Below are 10,057 nucleotides of genomic sequence, written 5' to 3'. Positions count from 1 at the left end.
ACTGCAGCCTGTTTTCATATTGCACTGTCGAACTTTATCAAGTTTAGTAAATGAAAGATTGAGACAACAAAAATATACATTTTTTATAGTGTACAATCAAAATTGCATAGTAGCCGGTCTAACAGCATCCACAGTCTCTAGCTCAACGTCCGGGAAACCTAATAGAGGTTCACAAATTTGGACAGTACGATTTGGTCGGAAATTTGGTCAGGAAGTAGGTGTTGCAAATACAGCGAAACAGTAAAAGTATATGTAATAAAGCGTATGCAGTTCGATTGATATACCTCAGGAAGCGGTTTGAATGATGGCATAATAACGGTTTTAGAAATGTAGAGAACCAATGTTTTTATTGTTGTAATTATGAATTCATTAGTACCTCCTCAATCCGTCAAACATTACGGTACATGTAGACATCTCGTGTGTTTGTGTGTATCATATATTTACCCTAATAGTACCCTTATGAAACTTACTGTTTTACCTGTAGCAATACTAGCTGCATATGGAATTTCAGATTGTTTAAAAATACAAGAATAACAATGCGCATCCACTAGGACCTAGAAGTTTCATGTTTTTTTGCAGGTGACGTCACTGTGAGCGCCAACCTTCGTCCCTGCACACAGTTGGCATCGCAATGGAGTGCGTATATCAACCTGGTTTTTTTTCGAGAGTGTTGTTATATGGTGACTCATTGCATTTTTTCTCTTGTATCTGCCTAAAATGGTTACGTGCTTGCAGAAAATATTTTTATCCCAATGGCCTCCTTTTATGCTGCTTTTTTTCATGGGACCATTGTACCTAATGGTAAACCAAAAATATACCAAATAGGCGCCCACTGGTGTAATTTATTCATTTTCCACACGAACCATTCACATTACAGCGGAAAGCGACACGAGGTGCGGGTCGCCAGGTGCCGCGTACCCGCTATCTGAACGTTTTTATTAGCTATACGCCAAGATATGATGCTCATCAAGTGAACAACCAAACCTGAAATTTTGAATAATGAAGAAGCACGGTAACAATCCAGAAAGAAGATATTCCAACCGTTATTGCTTTTATATTTATAACCTCTTGTCCAAATATAACAATGCTCTCAGTCCTTCAAGTTGTCGCCTTACTTATTCTTACTTGTTTTGTGTTTTTTGCAATACCTCCAATGAGGTTCGACAAGTATAAAAACAACTGCCCATGCTGAATGTAGACCGCGAAGAGCATATTTCACTGTATAATGTATGTGCAATTACATCTCTATCTGCAGTAGTTAAGCAAGTGGAATAAGGGTTTATTTCAGTGAAACAAAAACATTTTTCACTTTTTCTGTAGACATGCAACAGCTACTTCCTCTTGGTACCCTGTGAGGAACATTTGTACGCAAAAAGTGATAAACTGATAATTTGCTGAGTGCGTTTGCGTTTGACCCAGTTTTGCCCAGGGTAAAGTAGCATAACAACGATCCCCTCAATCTTAACTACAAGCAAACATGTTCCAGGTGATTACAGATACTGCGATTTGCACAGTAGCAATAACGCGACAACAGAAATGTTTCTGTGCTATATTCCAAAGGGGCTCTTGCTGTTACGCATGTGAATAATTTGTTTTTAGTTATAATGCTTTAAAAGATATATATTTCAATGTAAATGACGGACTTTTATTGGGAAAATATCTGCAGACACAAGCTCCGTTTGCAAGGAACCTAATGCAAAAGGAGACTGCAGAGAGATTTACCAACTTTTTTACTATGACACCAATGCAGCCAAGTGCAAGCCCTTCCACTACGTTCGATGTAATCGAAAAGGCAGCGTCTTCGAAACAGAACAACTATGCAAAGCCAGTTGCGGTCGTGAGTGATCTTGTTTGTGGTTTGAACACTGTTTATGTGCATATCAGGTGCCTTAGACATTATGCATTTCGTCTTTATGAGGCAGTACAAGCTTTACACAAAAACTTGTACATGTTCCGGTGAGTGCAGCATAAAGTTCAATTATTTGGGAGTGACTTCGATGTATCAGATGAAGAGAGTGCGTTGTGCACTTCTGCGAAAATGGTGAAGCAGTCTAAGCTGCTTGCATTACTTACATCTTTATTATTACTAACGCAAAAAGATATCTACACGAAACTGCCATTTTCATTTAAAATACAGTAAGCTTCTATTCATTGTTTGCTTGAGGCCAAAGCAACATTTATTCATGATGTGATTATTGTTGAACAATCATGTGATAATTGAACCTATTAGGTTGTTTCGGTTACACGAAAACAACAAATTACATACATTGCTTATTTCAGGAGAAGGTGTCGTCCTAATATACATGTCGCGATTATTTGCAATATAACTGTTTATAAGATCATGCTTGGTTCATATGTCCATATTCTTGACTGATTTTTCTTAGTTCTTGGTCTGATGTAATACGGGTACATCATTTTCTTCCCGGCTAATTTGTTCGCTTTGCAAAAAAGAACCTTTTAGGCCTGACGCTCGCTGTTTGTAGTGCGTTATAATTTTCCGAATGTTATCGACATTTATTTGCTAACAAAAAAAGTTCTGAATGCTATTTGGGAAACCATTAAAATTCAGGTTCTTTCTTGAGCATATACAGAGTCATTCTATGACGCTGCAGCCAAATTACGACGAGCTGTTTTGTGCACAGTTAGAAGTTGAGTCCACAACGCCGCCCAAGTGAGGATGTTTATACCTGGGTATAAAATATATGTTTATCAACGCGGCAGAACAAGAGATATCAAAAGAGGGGCTTCCAAAGGCAGTACTTTCCGTGAGCCAAACTTCTATGTCGTGCTTTGCGAGAGCACAAACGTTTTTCAGCAGGCGGGTTGGTCTGATTTTGTGCACTTCTGACCTCTGAAAAGCAAACGGGATCGTTCATAACAACAGAAGAATGGAAATACATTTCAATCATGATCCAGTTACTCCCATGGGAAATTTCAAGAATACCCGACCCATTTGGCACGGAAACTAAACAATCAAACACACCACTTTGCCTCCTTTTGGACGTAAACACCTCCATCTTTAAAGCCTTTAGCGCACCCCATAAAAGGATTTAAAAGAGTGCGTTCATGGGTTCAAACATGTTCATTGCACGATTTTCAACCGGCTTTCAACAAGCATCGGAATAATCTAAACAATACAGCGAAAATATGTATGGGAAGTTATTGAAATCCCTTCAAGGACGTAGTTAAGTACGGAAAGGGCGCGCGATCAAATCCCTGATGGTGCTGATGGCCCAAGTGTTCACTAAATGGAGATAATGCAAATAGCAATTTACCTGATAGACAGAGGTAATTGCTCCTTAAGACACTCCAGAAGCGAACATGTCTAAATATCGTATAGCTTCTTTAAATATCCAAATATGTCTTAATATCGTATAACCCATTACCTAAAAACTTTTTTGTACCTTGTGAGTGTTTAACAGCTTTCACGGAAAATTCGGCGCAACATTGCCCACTTATAGTACGGTCAATTTCTTTATGTTGAAGCATGAGCCGTTTAGCTTGGTGAAGTTCTGTTTACCATTTCGTATAGAATGTATTCCACCAATTGATGGCTCTTGAGAGCTAAGTTTTATTTCCAACAACATTATGATCTTTCTTGGAATATCTTTTAAATATCGTTGGCAGGTGTGGAAAAATCGTTTGTTTGGCCCGGTCTAATAAAGCTGTACGGTATTTATATCTCGGATCATGCTAAAAATATACAATGCAACGCGAAAGATGTTCGTGTCCAACCTTTACCTTTTTCTGCTAACTTTTTCGATCAGACAATGTAAAAAAAATTTCTTTGAGGCAGAATTATTATAGAGGCTTACTTATGTGGTGGTGATGTCTATAGTGGTCGATGGAGATTAGTGCACAAATAAATGAAATCTCCTTATTTCTGCAGATGTCTTAGTTGTGCTCAAATCCTTGTTCCAACGTTCAAAGCTCCTAATGGACATATACTAATACTCTGAAAGGGGTGATTAGGGATAAGTATTTCAAAGAAAATATAGCAATTTCTTATGTCCCATGAGAAGTTCAAAAAGCTCGGATTCTTCTTGTTTTCCGCAAAGGTGGCAGTCTTTTGAAGTTTATTTTAATACAATACCTGTTGGATTTTTAAAATCTGTTTTTAAAAACTAGCAGTCATTCACGCTGGGCTGGCCATATACAGCAATCCTCGTTAACTCGAAGTAGTAAAAACCGAGAAAAAATTCGATATAAGCGGCATTTCGAGTTAAGCAAAACGGCGAAAATGTTTGCCCAGGTCACTGTAAAAAAGCCAGTGCTGCAAGGAAACGCTCCAGTGCACGGGAGAGCTACCGTAGTAAAGGCACCAGAATTCGCAGGGAAAAAAAATTCGTTGATTAACGCGACTTTCCTCTCCAACGTGAGAGATTTCCGGTGCTTTGGGCGGGACATCTTGGTCGATATTCGCAAGCGTCCGTTGCACAGACCACTCACTACTCTGCTAAAGTGAACTCAAGATCCGTCACGTCCAGATCGCAGAGAAAACAAATACTAGCTCACTTATGCAAGGGCTAGGTTGCGTACCGACGGGCACTTGCTGCACACGCCGCCCCACCACGCTTAAGTCGAGTGCAGTTGCGCACACGTGATCACTCCCACAGTTGCCTCACAAGGCGGATAGGAAACGGCTGCGTCCGCGAGAATTTCAAATTCGCTCTTCACGACCGCGTTCGGCATTACGGTAAGAGCAAAGCGTTCGCACGGACCCCTCGTTTGCTGTCGGGAGTAGACTTTGCCTTCAGCCCTCCCGGTCAAGATTTTGAGATATCCGCTGTGCCCTCCAAAAACGTTTCGACATAAGAGGGGGTAAATAAAGAGCACCTATGTGAGGTTAATGCACGGCGCAAAAAAGTTTCGACTTAACCAAGATTTTGAGATATGCGAGGTCGAGTTACCGGGGGTTTGCAGATTGCCCTGAGGAAAGCAAGTTCTCTTTGCTGAAACGTAGGCCACAATCGTGCTTTTACCCTGTTCGAAGCTTTTCTTTTCTTCTGTTCACTACCATCTTCAAAGTTCTACTACTCCCAGGATATATATATATATATATATATATATATATATATATATATATATATATATATATATATATATATATATATTTTTATATATATATATATATTTATATATATATGTGCGCATATATATCGTGGTTAGCAATTGGCATTTTCGTGCTGTTGGAGCCAGAGCCTTCGTAATGCATGTAGCAGTACAGAAAGATACGTGACGAGGGACTCGGTAAGGACACATATCAAGGTTGCCGTCGTCATTGCCAGTGCTATTAGGCTTTTTTCGAAAATATTTATCAGCGCCGAATGACATGTGTTTCGCATGTTTTTTTGATAAAGTGGTAAATAAGAAAAATAAAAGTCGAGAAAAATCCGCCGTTTTTTCCGGAAGCGGGAGTACCCTGCCCTCCGACCACGCCTTACGCGGCGGCTGCTGGGAAAATTATGTTCTACGTGACCGGCGGTGGTCGAGGGGCGGCTAGTTGACCAGCCTTAGAGCAGTTGTAAATATAAACCCCCGCGTAAAGTCGAAAGGGGAGCCGTCGCGGAATAGCACAATGGTTAACGTACCGCATGCGCTATGCGGAGGTTTGGGCTCGACTCCCATTTCCGCAAAAAACGGCGGATTTTTCTCGACTTTCTATTTTTGCTTATTTACCACTGTATCAAAGAAACATGACAAACACACGTCATTCAGCATTAATAAATATTAAAAAAAAACGAATAGCCCTTGCAATGACGATGCAACCTTTATATGTGTCCCTATTGAGTCCCTCTCCCGTATCTTTGTGTTCTGCTACATGCATTACGAGGGCTGTGGCTCCAGCTGTCCGGAAATGCTAATTGCTAACCCCGACCTCCGACCACGTCTTACGTCGCGGCCGCAGGGAAAAACACGTTCTTCGTCTCCCGCGGGGGTCGAGGGGCGACGCTGGTTGACCGGGCTCAGAGCTGTTGTAAATATAAACCCCCGCCGTAAAGTCGAGATGGGAGCCGTCGCGGAATAGCACAATGCTTACTGCTCCGCACGGGTTATGCGGATATGTGGGTTTGACTCCAGCTACTGGAAAAAAACGGTGGATTTTTTCTCGACTTCTATTTTGGCTGGTTTATCACAGTATCAAAGAAACATGATAAACACACATCATTTCGCACTATTAAATAGTTTTAAAAAAGCCGAATAACACTGGCAATGACAACTGAAACCTTAATATATACGTATACATGTCTGTATCTATTTAGCGAATCAGAATGGGAAATCAGGGGCTCGTTGAAAATAAGACAGTAATAAGAGTTGACAGTCCTGAAAACCTCGAAGAAAAAAGGTGAGGTTGTGGAAGCTTATTGAAACAGATAAAGAATTTGGAAAGAAAGAAAGAAAGTGAAGAAATAATGCCCGGAAGGTGGGATCCAAACCCACGACCCCCAGAATACCGGTCTGATGCTATAACCAATATGCTACCGGCGGGGCGATTTTCCCCTCCACTTTCTGGGGTATTCATGTTAAGGTATTTTTGTTTCCTGTCCTAGGGGGTGGTAGCCAGCGCCATTCGCACTACTCAGGGTAAAAGGGACCTCCTTTTTTAACCCCCGGACCGTGACTCCAGGGTCTACGACATCTCAAGAGTGGTCGACTGGCGTTGAACCCTCTTAAGCTTCCTATGGCACCAAGACTGCCAGAACAGTAGCCCTCGATATGCATATAGCAAACCAAAAAGGGAAATGAGGGGCTCGTTGAAAATAAGACAGTAATAAGAGTTGACAGTCCAGAAAACCTCGGAAAGCAAAGGGGAGAATGTGGTAGGTCACTGAAACAGATAAACAATTTGGAACGAAAGAAAGTGGAGAAAAAAATGCCCTCCAGGTGGGATCCGAATTCACGGCCTCAAGAATACCGGTCTGGTGCGATAACCCTTACGATACCGGCGGGTGCGATTTTCCCCTCCACTTTCTGGAGTATTTATGTTAAAATATTTTTGTTTCCTGTGATGGGGGGTGGTAGCCAGCGCCCCTCAGACAACTCGGGGTGAAGGGGACCTTCTTTTTTGTCCTCGGGCCGTGACTCGAGTGTCTACGACATGTCAAGAGTGGTCGAGCACCGTTGAACCATCTTAACCTCCTATGGCACCAAGACTGCCAGAAAAAGGGCCATCGCTATGCATGTAGTGAATCAGAATGGGAAATGAGGGGCTCGTTCAAAATACGGCAGTTATAAGAGTTGACAGTCCGGAAAGCCCCGGAAAGCAAACTGGGGGGGGATGTGGGAGGTCATTGAAGCCGATAAAGAACTGGGAAAGAAAGACAGAACGTGAAGAACAAATGCCCGCCAGTTGGGATCCGAACCACGACCTCCAGAATACTGGTCTGGTGTGATAACCACTACGCTTCCGGGGGGGGGGGGGCGATTTGCCCCTCCACTTTCTAGTGTATTATGTTAAGGTATTTTTGTTTCCTCTGCTGGGGAGTGGTAGCTAGCGCCACTCTGACTACTAGGGGAGAAGGGCACCTTTTTTAAACCCCCGGGCCGTGAGCCGAGTGACTACGACTTGTCGAGAGTGGTCGACCAGCATTAAATACTTTTATGCTTCCTATGGCACCAAGACTCCCAGAACAGAGGCCCTCGCTATCCCTCCTGGCGAGCAATTTTCTCCACTTTCATTCTTTCCAAACTATCTGTTTGAAGGACCTCCCACATCGTCCCTTTCGAGATTGTCAATTCTTATTACTGTGTCTGTCTATCTATCTATCTATCTATCAAGCTATATATATATATATATATATGCACAAAGTAGAAGTACGCTCTTCGGAGACTTTATTTCCAACGTTTCGACCTGAGACAGGTCTTGACTAGGGTGCCTTGATGCTCGCGCGCTCCGCGCGCGCGCGCATCGAGGCACTCTAGTCTTGACCTGTCTCAGGTCGAAACGTTGGAAATAAAGTCTCCGAAGAGCGTACTTCTACTTTGTGCGTATTCCTGCAGCAACTAAGGACTACACTTCACGACTATATATATATATATATAGCAAAAAAAGAATGACACACGTCGAAAAAAGAAAAGGTTTAATGTTTCGGACGAGGGACCGGCCTTCGTCAGAATCTGACGAATGCCGGTCTGACGATTCTGACGAAGGCCGGTCCCTCGGCCGAAATGTTAAACCTTTTCTTTTTTCGACGTGTGTCTTTCTTTTTTTGCTACGACTTGCCGGTGTCCAAGAAATATTTTCCTGCTATATATATATATATAAAGCGAGTCAGTTTAGAAAATGATGTTCTCATTAAATTATCACACAACTAGGGGTTGGCCGTCCAGAAAACCTCGGAAAGCAAAGGGGAGAATGTGGTAGGTCACTAAAACAGTAAAAAAAATTGGAAAGACCGAAAAAAAGGGGAGAAAAAATGCCCGCCAGGTGGCATCCTAACCCACGAACTCCATAATATTTCGGATTTTTGGTATGGAGGTTGTGTGTCTCAACCCGTGTCCTCCAGAACTTCGCGAATTTTTTAACATACTACTGGATTTTTTGCCGAATGTTTATAAGGAAAGTGCAGTATATGTACATCTACAATATTTGTCTCACAGAGGCTACCGCATTGCTTAGAGAAAATGTTACTTTTCCTTATGCCGGTAAGTTTGCTTTTTGACATGAGATAAATATTAAAAGGGCACAATGTCGCCAGTTTTGCAACTGTTTTGTTGATTTGATCTTTATTTTATTTTGCTGTAGGACTGTTTACAAATATCCTTGGAAATTTACTGGGTTTCTTACAGCCACCAGTGAATACGAGGCATACTGCCTTTCCAAGGCCGACAGTGGACCCTGCTTTGATGAAAGCCCCATGTGGGCATTCAACGCAAGACTAAATTGTGCGAGCCCTTCGTCTACGGAGGCTGTGATGGCACCAATAACAAGTACCCAACAATGGAGGCCCGCTACTCCAAGTGTCTCAGTAGGTGAAAATGACCTAACTCTATAATGATAGTAGACAAGAGCGCTTGGATTTGACAGAAAATGGGACAGACTAGGCGCTGTCACTTCGCGTGTAGTTGGTGTTGCTGTCTCACATTTCAATGTACCAAACGTTTGCACTAGTACGCTTTTTCCTTGATTGTAAGCAAATAATATTCGCTCGCTGTTCCGGCGCCGATGATAAAAATTCTTTTCAAAATCTATATACTCTGCTCGTCCACAGATAAAGCAAGACATTAACGGTAATAAACTTTGCTCGACAGCTAATCTTCATATTTAGGAGTAATAATTTCCGTTAATAAAATATCCTACCCATTATTGATACCACGCCGGCCAGGCCGGCTAAGGAAGGCCTGTCATGGCGAATGATTACTCTTACTTTTACAGGACTTACTCGCATTATGTCCGTGTTTCTCTCGAGGGTCATTCATTTTCGTACATTTAATCTGAAGGTGTTCCAGTGATCATAAATTCAACCAATCCAAAGCAAAACGAAAGGGTAAACGTCGAAGGTGTTCTACGAGGCTAACAAAATATTTGCTGAAATCTACGTGCCGAAGTTTTAAAATGTATCAGTTCACATTGAACAGGTCAGTGAAAGGATGATATAGTGATATGGATTGCACATTGCATTTGGGGCTGCTCAACGTATCAGGTCCATACGCATACAGACGTTAAGCATTCTCATTAGTAAATTGTTACCTAAATGGTATTTCTTTACAATTTGTGTTTCACATACATGCTTTGAAATATTTGTTCACACGGAAGCTCTTCAAAACAGAGTTACGATAGCCCCGCTTGCAATGAAACGCCAAAGGAAATCTGCCTGTGAGATCTCTCTAGATAGTTTTAAGTGTTCGAATACATTGGACATCGCGCCAAAGCTTCCGCGCTCAAGATAGCCCCCTTATGCGTTGTTTAAAAAGAAGTGTTGACGTACAGTTTCAAGGTACTGTGTTATTATTGAAAGAAGGTGTTATCTTTGCGATGTTCGTTTCCCCGGGGCTTCTCCTCCAAGCCGCCGCTGCACTGAGGATATGACGCCGGGTATCGTTAATGAACAAACTC

At 42.0% G+C, this 10,057-nt stretch overlaps 1 long non-coding RNA gene across 1 annotated transcript; it reads left to right on the top strand.

Moving 5' to 3' along the window:
• Positions 1–578: 578 nt before the first annotated feature.
• Positions 579–8,963, top strand: LOC144165815 (uncharacterized). Its single transcript, XR_013321524.1, has 3 exons — positions 579–636; positions 1,667–1,837; positions 8,791–8,963. It is a non-coding gene; the product is annotated as an uncharacterized LOC144165815 (long non-coding RNA).
• Positions 8,964–10,057: the final 1,094 nt, after the last annotated feature.

Source organism: Haemaphysalis longicornis, unplaced genomic scaffold, assembly GCF_048455015.1.
Source record: "Haemaphysalis longicornis isolate Haplotype H1 unplaced genomic scaffold, Haemaphysalis longicornis Haplotype H1 scaffold_15, whole genome shotgun sequence".
Classification (NCBI taxonomy): Eukaryota; Metazoa; Arthropoda; class Arachnida; order Ixodida; family Ixodidae; genus Haemaphysalis; species Haemaphysalis longicornis.
This window is presented reverse-complemented; position numbering and strand designations above follow the sequence as displayed.